The sequence below is a fragment of the Lissotriton vulgaris genome, chromosome 1_1 (assembly GCF_964263255.1).
Source record: "Lissotriton vulgaris chromosome 1_1, aLisVul1.2, whole genome shotgun sequence".
Classification (NCBI taxonomy): domain Eukaryota; kingdom Metazoa; phylum Chordata; class Amphibia; order Caudata; family Salamandridae; genus Lissotriton; species Lissotriton vulgaris.
The window spans coordinates 397,936,676-397,956,394 of NC_141685.1; the positions used below are offsets into that span (position 1 = coordinate 397,936,676).

At 41.4% G+C, this 19,719-nt stretch overlaps 1 protein-coding gene across 1 annotated transcript in view; it reads right to left on the minus strand.

The window, feature by feature from the left end:
- GLIS1 (GLIS family zinc finger 1) overlaps positions 1-19,719 on the minus strand; it is a 1,492,284-nt gene that overhangs the window by 393,143 nt on the left and 1,079,422 nt on the right. The window lies entirely within an intron of this gene.

A 19,719-nucleotide genomic window follows, 5' to 3' on the forward strand; every position in this document is an offset into this window, starting at 1 on the left:
ATAACATTCAATTTACATTGTGTCATTTTTATTGAAACTTATTCATTTTAATATGGAAAACATTTTAAAGTGTTGTTTTAATTCTGTTTATTTATTTGAGTGCTTGTGGATACACGGTATTTTTTGTTTTTCCGTCTGGTGCGTACACGAATAAATCAGAAGGTTTTCCAACGGATGAGCTGGCCACATACAGTTGTCCATGTGAGAAGCACGGATTCTCCAAATCTAGTCCACACATTTGCAGCAATTGTCGTTATGCTTTGTTGATGGTCATTGCAAAAGCGAGTTGCACCTTAAACTGTAAACGTTCAGTATTGGAAAGATTATGAGGGCTCTGGGGGGCCGATATTGAACAATTTTTTAATAATTTTTTTTTTGCCAGAAACATTTGCGGGAGTATACTCAACAACTTTTAACAAATGTTCTTTTTTTTGTAAGAAACCTTTGCGGGAGTGTACTCAACAACTTCCCAAAGTTTCATGGCAATCAGATGAATGGTGTAGTAATGCATATATATCCAATGAAGAATCCCGATGTCGAATCCATGACAACAAAGCAGGTACGAACCACTTAATGCAGATTTCAAAATAAGTGCTTTATTCCTTTTTCACTCCAGCAGCATGACGCGTTTCGACCGGGGCGACCCGGTCTTGATCACATGATGCCTATAGAGATCAACCAGTTTAAGTGCAGAACGTCCACACAAGCTCCACCCCCACAGGCATAGAAAGTAAAGACATACTCATGTACAGCAAAGTGATTTGTCATACTGCCCCCGAATAATACATACGGATAGGGTTCCTTCAATACATTTTACATTTGAGTGGATATATATCACAATAACTTAACATTTAATGAAATATCGGATAATCGCACTCATACATAGAAATTGTATGATAGAACAAAACAATAGAGGGCAAATGCCCAAATCTGATCCAATCTCCAATCAATAAGGCTGTTTAATATGGTCTAAGAAATGCCAACTGTGGAATGGGCAATGTGCAAATAACTATTAGTGCAAATAGTGAGTTTTAAAAATTGAGTATAAAATTATAACTCAAACATTCTACTAGCGGATGTCAAAAGAACCATGATTAAAGTGCAAAGTGCCTGAATTAAGGGATGACAATCCTAGAACGGTCATATTGGTGTCCAAACCCAACAAGAAGAAAATCATTTGTGTGAGATAGCACATACAAGGTTAAATCCATAAATTGAACGATGCTCAATTATCTAAGAATGACAATCACTAGTAATGTTTACTGTTTAACATGGTTGAAGAATGTACCTCATAAGTTTTATCAACAAAATCTCACATCACCGATAAAAATAAAATTGATGGAATGTTATTTCCTTCCTGCACAAGTAGCAGCAAATTATGCAAAAATATGAACAGTTCAGACAACATTCATTTTTGCTCTCTGTACTAAAATGTATCAGTTTTTAACAAATTTCATATCAGTTATAGAGATTTAATAAATAATTATAAATAATCCATAAATATTCATACAAAATTCATAAACCATTCATAGAAAATTCATAAAAAATTATATAAATCGCCCCCAGTATTCAAACTGTTCGGAATTTTTGTATCAAGAAGTAATATGTAATGGCTCTCTAGTTGGCGTAATTTGCGTTCTCTGTCCCCACCTCTCTTTGAGCTAAGAACTGCATCAAGAACAAAATAACTTAAATCATTAAGATTATTCCAATGCACCATTTTGAAATGGCGAGCCATTATATATATATATGGAGCAACCCAAGCAAGACCCCAATGGATAATTTCTAGTAACATAACCATCATACATGTATTCGCCATTGTACAACAATGTTCAAAATAGCACCCTATCAGTGTTTATATTGGTGAACAACATAACATTGGACGTGGTACACCACAGTACTAAACACAAAAAGTTAGTTTATGCTCCTCAGTGTTAATATCAGTACACTTCATGCGCAGAGATATGAATAAAGGTATTTAGAGATACACGGAAGAACAATGGAAAACCTTCAAAATGGTTGTTTTAAACAGAGTCTCTCTCTCTCTGCAAGTAGTACAAACACCTTATATTAAATAACACTCCGAATACATAGAAACAGAAAGTAAAACACCCTTATATCATCCAAAAATGTCCTAACATTACTTTGTGAAAGATAAAAAAGATGAGCATACTGCTCGAAAACGATGATGGATGGATGTAGTAATAGAAAGTAACACCGGTATCTTTTAGAAGTCAGGTTCTTTATTTAAACCCCCAGCACAGGAGAAGGCAAAGGTACATCATCAGGAATACAGGAATCTTCATACAATAACTGAAACCCACGAACCCCAACAGAAGTAAACAGTTCCAGAACATAACAAGCATTCTAGCACTTAAAGCGACATACTACACAATCCCCCTTCTTAATGAAACAAAAACAAAAAAAAACACAAAAAAAAACAATCAAGTACAATCAAACAATTCCAAATTCTTGGGTTTTTTGACAATCCTTCCACTTGAGGTTCTAACAATAGTGTCATTAGGGACACTGGAAGTACTAGATGACAAAGTTTTGTCAGATAAATCATTGGAAATACCAGGAACTACATGGGAAGTACCAGGTAACACACCCTCACCAACCTGTAAATCACATTCGGGAGAGGAATCACAGAGGTGAACGTCAGGATCCAAACACTCAGAATTCAAACTATCATTCCTGGGATGAGGAGAATCAGAAGAGGAATCCCTGCACTGAGAGCTCTCAACATTAATGTCCCACAAACAAGGTGAACAAGGTGAACAATGACTTTCCTCTACTTTGTTGTCCCCTTTCAAAACAGGAGCGAGACAACTAAAATGCCACACCTCACCATTTTGCAACAAAGCAGTGTTATTCATAACCTTGACAACCAATTTAGGCTCACTGTAACAACTCTCACCCTTGATGGTTTTCCTAGCACTTTTAACACGAACCCATTGGCCCTTGGGCAAATTGACCTCTTTGACACCATGTTTAGAGTCATAGTAGATTTTATTCTTCATCTGAGAGTTTTTAATATCCTCTCTCACTCTAGACAAATCACAATTAACCATTCCACCTTTATTCATCCAACCTGGATTGACTTTAGAATGTGGAATTCTGCCTCTCATTAAAGAAAAAGGACTCTGGTTCGTAGAACCATGAACAGTGTTCCTATAAGCCCAAAGTAACTTTTTTAACTCACAACTCCATGATAAACTGCCTTTGTTTGCTAATTGTAACATGCCTTTAATACTGCGATTAGCCCTTTTTACAATACCATTACCAGCAGGATGATAAAGGGCTGTGAATCTTTGTTGAATACCAGAAGACAATAAGTAATTTTTCATTTCCTGGGATTTAAATTGTACCCCATTGTCTGACAAGATGTACTTAGGGAAACCTTCCCTCAAGAAAATCTCTTCTAAAAAATTCACCACGGTCTTAGTGTTGATGACATTGACAACACTAATTTCTAGCCACCTTGAAAATGTGTCAATCAAAACTAAAATGTATTTCTGTACACCATCTTGCCACATAACAGGACCCATAAAATCAATGGCTAAAACTTCCCAAGGAAACTTTGGACAATCCGGTGACGCCATAGGTGGATTAAAGGTTTTAAAAGTTTTATCAGAAACCTCACACTGGACACAAGACCGAACACATCTCTCAATCTCAACGTCCATCCTAGGCCACCAATACAGTTCCTTTACATGAAGTTTGGTACGGGTAATCCCAGAATGACCCTCATGACAAAGGTCAATAATCTTCTTCCTCAAGTCTTTGGGTGGAACAACTCTATCACCACGAACAACCAACACATCTGAGACACTGAGTTCATCCCGAACTTCCCAGAATCCTCTCAACTCATCATTGACAATCTTTTTATCCATGCCCTTCCAACCTTTAACAATTAGTTGTCTCACCACACTCAAGATCTGATCGGAATTCTCTGCATCACACCACTCTTCCTTGCTGAAACTACCCTGAGTAGTGTCAAAGGAAACAAAAGCAATAGAAAAGTCATCCCACTGATTTTTATCCAACTCAATCAAAGGCAAAGACATGCGACTCAAAAAATTAGCAGTGAAATTCCTTGTACCAGGAAAATAACGAATATCATACAAGAAATCTTGAAGTCTCATAGATAATCTAGCTATCCTAGCAGTGGCATTGGTGAGACCATCAGTCGTTAGCAACTTAATCAATGGTTTATGATCACACCGAACTATGAATTTCCGTCCTCAAAGGAACTTACGAAAATGTTCCAACGCCCAGACAACAGCGAGTGTTTCTCTTTCTACTACGGAATAACGCTCTTCAGTAGGAGTGAGAGAGCGCGAGGCAAATGCAATGATAACTTCTTCCTTGTGTTCATTCACCTGGGTAAGGACACTGCCTAACCCTTTACTGCTGGCATCAGTTGTAACAAAAGTATCGGCCATGGGATCAAAACCTTGTAGACTAGGAGCTTGAGCAATAGCTGATTTTATCTCCTCGAAAGATTTCTGACACACGTTGCACCAATTAAACTGTACCTTGTTTTTCAAAAGAGACCTCATGGTGTGAGTTTTTTCAGAAAATTTGTCAACAAATTTTGCGTAAAACACTGCAAGACCTAAAAAAGATCTAAGGTCATCTTTTGACTTGGGAGCAGGAGCATCTCTGATGGCATTTACCAAACTAGATTTAGGCTTTATCCCTGAGGCACTAACTTCATGCCCAAGGTAAGTGACGCTCTTCTCTGCAAATTTACACTTCGATGGTTCAGCCGTGACACCCTTACTTTGGAGAATACTCATGACTTTTCTCAAACGCTCATCATGCACACACTTGTTAGGCCCCATAATCAAGATGTCATCTTGAAAAAAGATTACACCTTTGAGGCTGCCAAACAGTTCATACATCAATCGCTGAAAAACAGCAGCCGCGGACGCAAGTCCGAATGGCATGCGGCAAAATTGATAGCACCCAAAAGGAGTACAGAATGCTGTAAGATGTTTACTCATGGGATGCAAGGAAATCTGATGGTAAGCACAAGATAAATCAATGGTTGAAAACCACTTAGCACCACGGGTCAAAGTCAGCATCTCGTCAATCCTGGGAAGAGGAAATTGATCAATAATGATATTATCATTTAAATACCTTAAATCAATACACATGCGGATTTTCCCGTTGGAACGTCTGGCAATCACGATCGGAGAAATCCAATCGGACGCTTCAACAGGTTCAATTATACCAGCATTTAGTAATTTGTCAATTTCCAGTTTTACTTCATCACGGGCAATCAGAGGTATATGACGCACCTTATGGATTTTTGCAACGGAATTAGGTTTGACCCTGATCTTATGAGAAAAACCTTGGAGATTTCCAATACTACCATTGAAAACTTCAGGAAATTCCTTCATGACCCAAACTTTAGTATTCTCAGATTCACACACAACCAAAACTGGCTCCGGACTATTGGGGTTCAGAATTATGTCGAGAGACCGCTGATCCCTCCAGCCTAAAACAGGTGGTCCATCCACTGCTACATATAGTTTGCATATAGCTCTTCTACCTTTGAACTCAAACCTCAGAGTTCTAAAACCCAGCATGACAATATTTTGCCCAGTGTAACTAGAAGGAATTACATCTGAAGGCTGCAAATGTGAACCAATCTCATTCATAAATTTTTTGACCCAAATAGATTTAGGTATAATAGTAAACGGTGAGCCAGAATCAGCTGCCACCTGTACATTTATGCCACCAAAAGAAACAATGCATAATGGTTTGTTAGTATCATCGCATGTAATGTTTACAACTACATGTCTAACTTTGTTATTAAGGGTATTTGGAATCTCTTCATAAAAGCTTCCATCCTCATCAGATAAATCAAAATCATCACTTGTCACGCAAGTGACTTTAGTTTTCTTCTGAGAACCCCTTCTACATTGTTTGGTGAAATGACCAATGAGGCCACAAACCGCACACTTAAAAGATAGAGCAGGACATTTATCAAATCTAGCAGAGTGTGATGTACTACCACACCTGTAACAGGCAAAAAATTGGGAAGATTTATCTTCTTTCGTACCACTCTGGCGTGGTTTCCAATTTTGATATTGTTTTGACTGTTTAAAATTAGTATTTTTATCTCTCCTAGTATCAATGATCTTATTGACAGACAATTGATCACTGGAGGTAGAACTAGAAACAGCTTTCGCACACCTGTCAGAAAGTTCAGCTTTCTTTACTAAGGTAATTATGTCTTTAAGACATGCATCCCCTTCTATCCACAATTTATCCTGAACATTCTTATTTTTGTTGCACATAACAATTTGATCTCTAATCATATCATCGTGAAGTGATCCAAATTTACATTTGATGGCTAAATTTTTAAGAGCAGAAACGTAATCCTCAATGCTCTCATTCACATCCTGTTTACGTTTGTAAAAACTACGTCTGGAGACTGCCACACATACAATAGGGGAATAATGATCATCAAGATCTGAAATCGCACTTTTAAATACATCAACATCACCAGCTCTTTCAGCTTTCTGCATTTGTAAATATACTCTAAGGCCTTCCGGTCCTAAGCAGTGCAAAAGAATTCTCTTTTTTCTTTCAGGAGACATAATATTACCATTATCTTCTAAAGTAGCCACATAGTTTAAAAAGTACTCTTTCCCATCTAGCCACTTAATGATTGGTTCTCCTGGGTTGATTAAGAATTCTTTAGGATCACTCAGGTTAATACTCATGTTGCCAGAAGGAGTAGTGTTGTTAGAAGAATTAGAGATAGGAACAGGATTGTCACCTTGTGCAGCAGTAGTTGCTTCAGGGTCTCGATTCATTGTCAGTAACGAGAATTAAAAGAAAGAAAATATATTAAATTCTGTAGTTTTACTCAAACAATGAAATGATAAAATGAATCCAAAACTAAAGCTGTCTTGTTGATGTTTCAAAGATGATAGCGATGATTTTCTGTAAATCGCGTTGATTCCGATGACTGTGCAGCTGAGCGTTGAAAAGATGCACTCAATAAAGTAATCTCAAAGAAAAAAAATTAAAATGGCTGCTACGTTGCGTGATCCAGCGTGACCTTAATAAGTAGGAAGAGACGTAGACGGCGTACTATTCCACAGCATAGAGCGGACTGCATGCGCTGAAGAAATGCACTCGCGCTGGTGATTTCGAAGGAAAACAAGGTACCCTTCGATAAACGGCAAACAGCTCTTTACTCTTAGTTCTCTCAGCTCTTTACTCTTAGTTCTCACGGCAAAAAAAAATATATATTAACTTGAAACTTTAAGCGGTAAGCCAGTCTCTGGAAGCACACAATAGCTTGTACTGAGAAGCATAAAAACAAGGCTTACGAATTTTACATTAAAAGAAAAGAAAACGGAAAGGAAGTTTATATTTTCAGTCTTTTCATTTCAACAAGTAAAACTCACGAAATAAAGTCCAGAAGTTTCTTCTTAGTGCCGATAAAATTCAGTTTTCAGAGTTCGTTTCTCCAGAGTTCGTTTCTTCAATTTTTCCAAAGAAAAACATGGAATAAAGTTCTCCTTTAAAGGTTGTACTGGGGGCTCCTGGTCCTCGTCGCCAAATCGGTGTAGTAATTGAAAGTAACACCGGTATCTTTTAGAAGTCAGGTTCTTTATTTAAACCCCCAGCACAGGAGAAGGCAAAGGTACATCATCAGGAATACAGGAATCTTCATACAATAACTGAAACCCACGAACCCCAACAGAAGTAAACAGCTCCAGAACATAACAAGCATTCTAGCACTTAAAGCGACATACTACAATGGACATATGCAGGAACATCTCTTGATTATTTTTTTTTTTTTTTTTTTGAAGACCTTTATTTCATGCATAAGAATATACAAGGTAAGGCCGGCAATCCCCAGGGCCAACCACAGCATTGAAACAGTCAGCATCGGATATAAAGTGGAAACACAAGGCCTTTGAGCCGACAACCCAGAGGGCCCGGCGGCGGATGGGAGTAGCGTAGTGCATGATGACAAAAATATTAAAACACGATATGACTTAGGTCTAGGAATTTTCTGTTTTTTAAAACAATTAACAAACCCCACAAGTAAAATAAACCCACGGCAATCATGTTCAGTTCCACAAAGGTGACCATTAAGTCCCGGGACTGCAGCTGAGTCAATACTAACATTGTGACCAGAAAACAACCAATTCCGTTGAAGGGAGCCCGACAAGTAGTCAGGCGGGGTCCAACACAGCCAGAGGAGCCATGCACCTTCTTACGTAGGCCCTAGATCAAATCTGAGAATCAGAAAGACATTCATCTGGTTCAATTCGTGGCGGCTCACATATGTCTCCCCTGAACTTGTTCCAGGCGCCCCAGATTTGTTCCCATTTTTCCGGGCACCCCCGGTGGACAGACATCGCCCTCTCAGCCACCATTGCTACATCCATGTCGCTGCACCAGTCTCGCAGTGTAGGCAGCACGCCAGAACCCCACAGCCTAGCAATGTTACGTTTGGCCACCAACATCCCCAGTATGGCCCAATCCTGCTGACGGTGGGTCAAGTCCTCCGCATCCCATATGTTTAACAGGCAGCGACGCGGGTTGGGCAGTAACGAAATTGTTATTGATTGAGAGATGGTCCGCATCACCCCTGCCCAGAACGTGGCCACCCGGCTGCAGTCCCAAATGGTATGAAAGAATGTACCTCTATCTCCGCAGCCACGGAGGCAGTACTCGTGGGGGGCCCCTCCTATTTTGTAAAGGGTCGTTCTGGTGTAATATGCGCGGTGTAGTATTTTTAATTGAACTAACTTAAGTCTGGATGGGATCGCTGATTCTCGGGGTGACGAGAGAGCCTCCTGCCATTCTGAGTCATCAAGGTCGCCAACGTCTCCCACCCAAGTTAGGCGCAGTTTGGAAAGCCTGTCAGGTAGATTGTTGAGTAGCTTCCTATATGTGTAGGATGTGGCTTTGTGGGGCATATGCTCTATCAGTAGTCTATCTTCCAGCGGTGTGGACTCTTGTAGTTTTGTGCCAGCTGGGATGACCGATTGGAGCGAGTGACGGATCTGCATATATCTATAATATTCAGATTGGGCCATGTCGTATTTGGCTCGTAAATAAGTGAAGTCCACTATGTTGTTTTTCTTCCAGAGATCCCCCACCACTGAAATGCCTATGGCGTCCCACGCCCGGAATCCCTTGCTATTTCCCATGAAGCCTAGTTTGTGCGAGTCCCAGAGGGGTCTCTTGATTATTTAGTGACATCTTAAGGTAATTTTCTGGTTGTTTTTGTAAAGTGAATTTCCATACAAGCTTTAACAAAACTATTGCTTTCAAGCACCGAACAAAAACACTGCACAAGACTATATGTCATTCATATGAAAACTTCCGATTTACGCAATGTCAATACTTTTTATGCAAGATGGCTCTATTCCGAAATGTATTTTCCAAGAAAATTTCCCCTTCTACGCAAGTCAATCAGAAACTTGATTTCCCCAAATCTTTTCCTAAATGCCCCTTTCAATGCTCCCAAATGACGCACATTGTCCTCATAGGGCGGCCTGCTCCAGAGTAAATGCTAATATTTACATTCCACCTTCATGAAGCTCACGTCTGCTTCTCTTTCTATCTGTCAACCACGCAAATTACCATTTGTGCTTGAAATTAAAACTCTATGTAACCCCGCCCTGTTGTTACCTCTCTTTTTTGGCGCTTTTGTTCTGTCGACCATTTGAACCCAGATGGAGTCTTACAACTCTCAGACTTACAGTGAAAAATAGTTTGTTTCAAACTTAATGTCCGACACCCAGAGGGTCCGAGCCTTCCTCCTAGAAGTTCCGCCATAGAGTTAGTTCGACTTAAGACACACACACACCACCGAGAAAGCACAGATGGACAGATCGAGGCACCACCGGAAATACCACACTGCTCAACTGAAGCTTCCCCGAAAAAAGCGAGACTAATCTTCCATCACTCGTCGAGGAAACCCAAACACTTCATGCCTTATGTTTGACTTAAAAAAAAGCATTGGCAATGCCAATCGGTCTCGCTCGTTTGTAAAGTTGAGACCGAATGGCTGAGGAAGCAAGAGACACAACTGCCATTCTTTAATATGTTAATAAAAAAAAATTCAACGGGCAAACTGCGCACAAGATGCACAGCCACATTAATTAGTATGTTAAAAAGAAAGAAAAAACTGCGCTCGCCATTGCTGGCGCCTTCTATGAAGGAAAAAAAAAGCCCCAGCCGCCATAGTTTGTATGCGCCCATGTTGTCGTTCATTTGAAAGCTGGCATTGTGCTGAACCAGTGGTCGAAGTGGGGGAATAAAGAAAAAGTACACGTACAGTGTAACTACCAGGTAAAGGGGCCTGTAGCAATGGGAGGACACAAATGACAATAAACTTTGTGCACACATAGAATATGAATGCATCCCTGAGTGACTTTTTTTACGAGAGCACCCGATCCGTATGCATGCGCTCACACTACAGCACGTTCTTTCACTTTCTTTAAGCTGTTGATATTGTGACATGTTTATTACCATATGTTAGTAATTGCTATATCTTGTTTTGATTTATAGAGCTCCTAGACAAAGGGCTTTGATGCCCGAAATGCATCGGAGCACTAAAGAAATGTCTTGGATACGTCATCATGCATATGTATAAAAACTCCAGAAACTAAAAGCTTGAATATGATATGACGGAAATATCGTAAAGTTTGAAATATATGAATAAATTACACCATATATATTTTCTTTTGAGGAGTCTTCTGTGAAGAACCTACGGTGTGCCCAACTCAGGGATGCATTCATATTCTATGTGTGCACAAAGTTTATTACTATTTGGATGACTTAATAGGACGGATACGTTACCTGAAGGAGCACCCTACCTTGTAAAACGTTCTCATCAAACTTCATTGACAAACTCTGTGCTGTACACCTCCCCTATCTGCATATAAGGATACAAATGACGACATGGCCGTACTAAGGATGGACTAACAAGCCTATTAGGAATCAAGCACCAGCATTCACGAAAGACAAAGACACGAGCCAATGAAAAATATGGGTGGGGCTTCTCCTCTGTACTCTACCTACAACAGATCGCCAGAGTAGCGCTTGCGTGATGGCCCAGGCTGGACCTAAAAAGTACAAACCAGGTTCGATGACACAAACATTGACAGCTTCAAACCCGAACTTTCACTGAATGCCAAGTCACTTTAAGCCTGGACACTAACCTCACCCTCAAGGAACATGCCGCCGATAAAACAAAGACATCATGATACCAGCTCTCTCTTCAAAAGAAAGTGAAGCTGTTTCTTCCAGAAAATCATTTCAGAACTGCAGTTCAAGCCTTCGTACTCTTGCATCTGATTGGTGGTAATGCCCTACTGCATGGCCTACCAGCCCCCATGCTAGGAAATATAATGACATAACAATCAGCATCATGGAACTCCATTGCCTTCTCTTGATGGCCAGCACCAGCTTCAAAACCAGCTGCATCATTTAGAAAGCCATCATGACCAGAGTTTGCAGACAAGGTCACCATCTCCGGTGGATCTTGGCACACCCGTAGCCAGGACAACATCAGACTTCAGAATAAAAAGAAATCAGCATGACTTTTCTACCTTTATACCATGGATATGGGAACAACATCCTGTATCCATCAGGACAACCCCAACACTGCTCCAATTCAAGAAACAGATGAAGATCTACCTCAATAAAGTTTGCTATACCACAATTGCGATTCTCCTATTACCATGACTAGAGAATCTGGATTTCATCAAAGACACGGAGGCTGACATTATGCATTATTCTTTTAATGCAATCCAAGCAGCTGCATACATCACAATACTAAAGGTTCCGGAACATTATCAACACATAAAAGGCATAGGCCATCAACAATCTGCCTCTTTAAATGTGGAGAAGAGAATAAGTCCATGAAACTTGAAACCTCTAAACAATCCTCTGCTGAGCAATATGAAGGAGAATTAACAGGCCAGTTATTAAAAAGATCAAGGATTAGCTTGACATCACAGTGACTTTCATATTTAGGTTTAGGAGGTCTTCTTGAACGAATACTTTTCATCACTCTGCAAACAATGACATTTTTGCCTACCGTTTTACCGTTGACAAGGACATGGCCAGCAGAGATAGCCGATCTATAGCAATTGATAGTTCTATAGCTGAGACCTCTTTCAAATTGTTCAACAAGGAAGTTAACTATGTCCACAATAGGTGCCTCCAATGAATCCAGGTTCCTTTCCAGGCACCAACGTGTTATATCTGTAGTGAGTGCCTGGGGCCCAAGACTCTCCTAGGAGAGTTCAGCTGTTGCCAAAATCCCTGAGATTTCATTGGGTCTCCAGACACTCTCCAGGCAAGTTTAGGGGGGTGACCTCATCCGTCCATATCTGTTAGAAGATTCTCTAGGGTGGGAATTAAGAAGGGGGATTGCAAGCTGGTTCTAGAGTGGTGGGGAACAAGGCCTGAAATGGCCAAAATGCCGTTATTAGGACAAGGAAGCACTGATCCCGTCTCACTTTCTGAAGAACTCTCTGAATAATGGCAAAGGGAGGGAAGGCGTCCGCTTTGACTCCTTTCCAAGACTGTAGGAAGACGTTGACTGCAAGAGCACCAGAGTCGGGCATCCAGCGGAAGTATTTCTCTAATTGAAAAGTTAGTCTGCTCGCAAATAAGTCTATCTCTAGGGGACCCCAAATCCTGTTCAGGATACTGAACACACAAATATTGAGTTTCCAATCGCTGTGATTTAACAGGAATCTGGAGTTCCAGTCTGCAGAGATGTTTGATTTCCCTGGGAGGTATTCCGCTTTGTTAGCGATCTTGTGCTCCAGACAGAACAGCCATAGTTTCTTGGCTAAATTTGAGAGGTCAGCAGATTTGGTGCCTCCCAGTCAATTTATATAGCCTACCCCGGACATGTTGTCCATCTTTAGGATGACTGCTCTGCCCTGAAGAAAGAGTTTGAAGCTCATCAAGGAGTAAAGGCTAACTGTTAGTTCCAAATAATTTATGTGGTGAGAGGATTCCTCTTGCGACTAGATACCACCAGTGTTCTGATTGAGAAGGCAAGCTCCCCAACCATGAAGGCTTGCATCTGACTCTGAAACAAACTCTGGTTTTGACCCAAAGATTGCTTTATCGTTTCACGTGTCTAGGTTCTCGAGCCACCAGGTTAGTTCCGATCGGGCTTCCTGATCCAGAGTAATCCAATCTCCGTACCAGATCTTAAGGCTCTCGCCTTTACCCTTTGGAGAGCCCGCTAGATTAGGGGACCGGGAAAGATGCCTTGGATGGAGGAGGAGAGGAGACCCAGTAATCTGACTAGTTCCCTCAGATATAAATCTTGTTGTTTCAGGACATATCTTATTTCTTCCGTGATTTTTGCAATTTCTTTTTTTGGAAGGGAGTAGTAGGAGACATCTTGATGTATCTACTGTGAAACCCAGGAACTTCAAAGTTCTGGAAAGGGTTAAGATAGATTTTTCTTTGTTTATGATGAAACCTAAGCTTTCTAGGAGATCCATCACATTCTTCAGATCTTGGACTATTTGTGAAAGGTCTTGCAACATTATAAGCATGTCGTCTAAGTATATGATTAGACGAATGCCTCTTACTCTTAGGGATGAGGCAACAGTTCTCATGACATTGGTGAAACACCAAGGGGCAGAAGAGAGTCCGAAGGGGAGTGCCTGAAATTGGTATGGATGGTTTTTCCACACAAATTGAAGAAAGGGTTGGTGGGTTTTGGCCATACGTATGGTGAAGTAAGCATTCTTTAGGTCCAGTTTGACTAACCAGTGTCCCTCTAAAAGTAGATCCCTCAGGCGGTGGATACACTCCACTTTTAAGTGCTGGTAGACCAAATATTTGTTTAGTTCTCTTAAGTTTATGACAGGTGTCCAACCCTTGTTCTTTTTTTCACAAGAAAGAGTGTGCTTATCAATCTTAACGCTTCTAAGGGGACCTCTATTATCGCTCCTTTCTGCAGCATGGAGGGGATCTCCTCCTCTATAATTTTTTGTTGCTCTAGGGAGAGGGGAAAGTCTCTCTGGAAAGAGGTTTGAGTAGGTGTATGAGTAAAATGTATCATAACTCCCCTGTTGGTGTTTAAAACCCAAGGGTCTTGAGTGATCAATCTCCAATTGTGAATAAAGTGTTTGAGTCTGCCACCCACTTTTTGGGGGAAAGAAGGGGAAGGGAGAGGGGGGAGAGTACTCACTTGTAGGGATGTTGGAGTTGGAAGTTCCGCAGGATCTAAACCCTCTGCTGCGTTGTCCTCTACCTCTCTGGGGGTAGAATTGAGTTACGTTGTACTGCTGGTACCCTCTTCCATAACCACGGGATCTCGCATAGGGTCTTTGATTAAAGCGGCTGGAAGAGAGGGCCCTTCTTCCGGCCCGCCTAAAAAGGTTAGTATTAAACACTCTGGTGCAAATTATGATGGCGGTTTTCCCGCATCCTCCGGGCCGGCGGAAGGCACCGCCGGCCCGGAGGATGCGGGAAATCCGCAGCGGAATGAAAAAGACCCCCCGCCAGATTAGGATGGCTGGGGGATCGTTTTTCAGTCCGCAGCTTTTCCGCCGCAATCGCCTACCGTCCGCGGCGGAAAAGCACTAACATGGCTGGCGGTGTCTATCAGACACCACCAGCCATATTAGGATGTCTGGAGGAACATACCTTTACACGGCGGCATTTCTGCCGTGCAAAGGCATACGGATTTTTGTTTGGGGGCCCGTTGTGTGCCCCCAGGGGTGAAGGGGGGTGTGGGGTGCACATGGGGGGTACCTATGGTACCCCCCTGCATTTGCCTGCACAAAGCGGCAGGCAAATACACAACTTACATTTTTATCATTGCGGCGGGTGCTGCTTCAAGCACGGAGGGACCGCCGCTGCCCCTGCGGACGGTCCCTCCTACTCTATGGTGATGGACGGACTCAGGTCCGTCCGCCATCATAATCGGCCCCAGTGCATATTTTGTTGGGCCTTATCCAAGGCGATGAATGTAGAGATGCATTTCCCCAAGGATTTAATGAGATCTTCCCTAAAGAGTAATCCTTTTTGGTTTTTTGAGGGTTCTCTATCCACCATATCACTGAGTTTGGGATTTATTTTAGTCAGAACGACATTTTGTCTTTCTGTGTTCAGGCTTGCGTTGGCATTGCACAGAAGTATTAGTGCCCTCTGGCTCCAGCACCATATCAAATCGGTGATAAGAGGAGTGCCATTGATGTGGCTTTCCTCAGCGGAATCTATGATTCGGGCTAACGGTCTTAGTACGTCGAGAAGACAGTCCTGGCACCCTTTCAGGGATCTTTCCATCCCTTTCCTTGGATCACATCCGAGCTTGAAGAGGAATTTAATCAGCTCGGGGTCCAAGTTGGGGGTATGACAGGTCTTGTCCTTGATAGAAGGTCTAGAGCAGAATGTTCCGAATGTCCCTCTCCAAGAGGTTTCTTACCCATTTTTTTGATAAATTTTGCGACGTGGTCTTGTGGGCACCACTCAGAGTTTCTGGGGTGTTTGAGGTTTAATGGGGAAAACATTTCTTCCCCCAAGGGCTTAAAGATAATGTCATTTGAAGACGATGGGTGTTCCACTTCCGGACTGTAAAATTCTCGATCGTCCTCATCAAGATCTAGGACATACTCATCAGGCATGTCTGAGGATTCAACATCATTAAATTCATTATCTCCCATTTTGTTGTGAGCACTGTGATATTTTGTGCCGCTAAGGACACCCAGATGTTTCGTGCCGCCAAGGACACTTGAGTAAGTTGTGCAGCTAGTGGCACCCAGGGAGTGCAAGGTACGGGGTCCTCCATTAGTTATTGAGGTGCTAGGACCTCCCGGATTTGATGAGGTGCTAGGCCCCTCATAGAGCCCGTTGGGGTCACTTGATCAATGTTATTATTTATCTTACATTTTTTGCCCCTTAATTTAATGATATCGTTAGAGTAGTGTGGGTTAAAAATTTCTGTGAACTCGACCTCCTCAATGGGGAGTGACCTTTTTGAGGACATGACCTGGCTCCAGGTCTCAATCATGTGGGACCTCATCTCCTTATGAAGCATTTTTTTAAGGGTTTCATTATCAATATTAGGAGTAGGTGTGGAAGCGTCATCTGAATCAGAGTCAGACATGGCGCAGGTAGGAAGATTAAGTCTAGAGATTAGGGTTTGGCCAGGGTCCCTTCTAGAAGTAGCGTTGTTAGTTCTGTTAAAGCAGATTTCCATTTTAAAGTTGGCAGTAATGCAATTTAAATGATATAAGGTAGGGTAAAATTATGCCAATATAAGGGAGATTTTCAAGTTAGTGGCAATACCGTTAGATAGTTTTGTAAAAATAATGTCAAAACGATCCTTTCTCTTGTTTTCCCCTTTTTTTTATTCAGAAATTAGCAGAGTTTAACTTGCAGTAATCGAGTATTTCCACTGCACTCGGTAAGCGGTAGTCGTTAGGCAGCAGCTGCTCGTCGAGGAGATTCAGCTAACACTGAAATGTAGGTTCGAGCGAGCAGCAGTGGCTACGTTGTTATGGCAATATCCGGCCTCAAGCGCGATTGACTAAGCGATCAGCTGGAGGCCGGACGAGAATGCGTAGAAGAAGGATTCCTGGCAACGGGAGGACGTGGTGCTCCCGTTGCCAGGGAACTTTTCTCTAATCCCTCACTTCACGCAGAGCCGGCTGCCTGCGTCGGAGGGAGAAAGAGCCCACGAGAGCTCCGATACCTCAGACCCGGCACGAAGGTCCGAGAAAAATAAACAAATGGCACAACTTAAAACGTTAGCAATTTGCATACACCAACTCATGTGGCGCAGGCATAGAGACAATCGAACAAATGAGCACAGCAATAAATAATCACTATCGGTGAGCACAAGGACAGCAGTCCCAGATCGGTGAGATAGACATAAAAACACACCAACTTAAAAGCTGTTAAGGGAGGATGGGGGTAAACATGCAGAGGTGAGGTGGGGAAAAGGTGAGAAGGAGATCTCCATAAATTCGAGATCGGTAGAGAGGCAGGGGTAAGGGGGTGGAGTTAGGGCACCTTGAAATTATAAAGAGAAACAGTTATAAGTAAAGATCAACTTATCTGCTTGGAGCCTCATTTAAAAGAGGCAGATTGTTGATGGCTCATGCCTTTTATGTGCTGATAATGTTCTGTCCTGGAACCTTTAGTATTGTGATGTATGTGGCTGCTTGGACGGCATTAAAAGAATAATGCATAATCTAGCCTCCGTTCTTGTAATGAAATTTATGAACTGTCCACAGCGCAGTCTCACTCTCCTAGTACTCACTGGCTTTATGCTTATCTTTAGTCTCGTACAAGGTTCCACTGCTTTTTGGCTAAGTTTATGCTATAGAAATACCATGCACATACATACAGTACATCACTTTCTACGTACCAGCATGCTTAGTTATCTCACTGCAAAACACCCACAGTATGAGCCTTAAGATCAAGAGGATGATTCTGGTGTGGGCCCATCTCCCCTCTACTATGATAATGATATGGGATTTGACCTATGCAATGTAGAAATTAATGACTTAATCTGCGTTTATTACTACACTACCTCCAATAACATGTATTATTTGACACATTTATTTTCACTTATTATTTAAATACATATCTGTTCCTACATTATTTTTTATAACTTTCTCACAATCTTTCAATAAATTACTTAGTTATACATCATATTTTTCCTTATATCCTATTATATGTCTCTGTGAACTTTCTCTTTAATCCATTGTTAAAAAGAGTAAAAGCAAAATTACCTTCATGCTTACAGCTGCACTCTATACATATAACAATTCAATATTTGTTTTTCCACACCATCTTACACATATTTTTTCACTTTCCTTGAATAGGTGCATTATTTGCTACAGTATTTTCCATTTTAGAAACATTATTGTACGCATTGTTAGTTAATGTGAGAAAGTAATTTACTATTTGGGGTGGAAGGTAGTCCACCACAAGAAATAAGGTCAATACCTTGTGAGGTCCAATTAACGGTTTCTGCAATTTAAATCTGAGCTCAACCCCTGGATGCAATGGCACAGGACAGATAGGCTTAACTTAAGAAAATGTGCGAAACATTTAGAAGTACCAGCTTAAAAGGCAAAGCACTTTAAAACTCCCTCTCGAATTTATGAAAATAGAGAATAATTTAATGAGTCAAATGACAGCAAAACAGCAAAAACACAATGGGGAATTGGAAACATTAATTTTTAAAGATTTAAATAAAATTAGAATTAGAATGCACAAATGAAAGTGAATAGGGTTGAGATACCGGGAACTAGTGCAATTTCAGGATGACAGCAATGGAGAACAGGTTGGGTACCAATTCAATCAGTAGTTTTACTTTGGGACTTGATCCTAGAAATACAAATAGATTTACTTTTGTAATACAAACTGTAGAGGGGCTGAGCCTTGCATTCATACAGTGTTAAGTTAGCACGAGCTTATTAGAAGTTTAAACGCCATTTTACCTTTAGCTTTCTTTGCACACGGCACACACGTTAGATATTGTTTCGGGTTAGGCTGAGTGTTTTGCTTCACATGAGAATAAATTGTTTTTCTACTTTGCTAGACTTGCTTCGTAAGCTTAATCTGAACAGTGAGTGCTGAGGTCTTCAAGGTTATATCAACACTGTTGCTGTTGTTCGAACTGATCAGCGCACGTTCTAGACATAACATATATGCAGCTGTGGACAGCTCAGATACTGGCGCCTTTAATAATACACTGTGTAGGCATTATTAAACACTCTTGTAGAACATTCGTATGCTGAGAGCTTGTGCTGAACTCGATGTGATTCACTCCTGCTAATCTCTGAGGTATGGGGTCGCCTATGCAAGCCTAAGAGACCTTCTTTAGTTATAAAATAACCTACTAGCAAGGGAGGGTGATATATAAGTATATGTTTAACCTGTTCCCATTTAGCATTATAACATGCTTACTCCCTTTGTATTTTATGGAATAGTAACTATGCTGATAGTCTTATTTCCTATCATATGTCTGCTTGTATTAGCTAAGATGCTGCACCTGAGATCACAACAAGGGGTGGTGAGGGACAGAGTCTCTGAATTAAGCAGAAAGCTCTCACCCAGTCAAGAGATCAGGGCTAGATCCAACACCGTTTTTTAGCTCACTGCACCATCCCAGTTTCAGAACCTGGCTGTATGCAAATTAGTCTGTTCCTGTCCCAGTGCATGATGGGAACAGGGCAAACCAAACTACAAAAGCCAATTCTTACACTGGGAAGGAAACAAGCTCCCGGGGACCGGTTTCTGGCATTACAGCCGTCTTCGGCCCGGTTTGCTTGAATCCTGATGGTACAATGAGCAAGGGTCTCACATCTGAGAATACCCTTCCACGCTTAGGGTGGACAAAAATATTTACAACAAGGGGTGGTGAGGGACAGAGTCTCTGAATTAAGCAGAAAGCTCTCACCCAGTCAAGAGATCAGGGCTAGATCCAACACCGTTTTTTAGCTCACTGCACCATCCCAGTTTCAGAACCTGGCTGTATGCAAATTAGTCTGTTCCTGTCCCAGTGCATGATGGGAACAGGGCAAACCAAACTACAAAAGCCAATTCTTACACTGGGAAGGAAACAAGCTCCCGGGGACCGGTTTCTGGCATTACAGCCGTCTTCGGCCCGGTTTGCTTGAATCCTGATGGTGCAATGAGCAAGGGTCTCACATCTGAGAATACCCT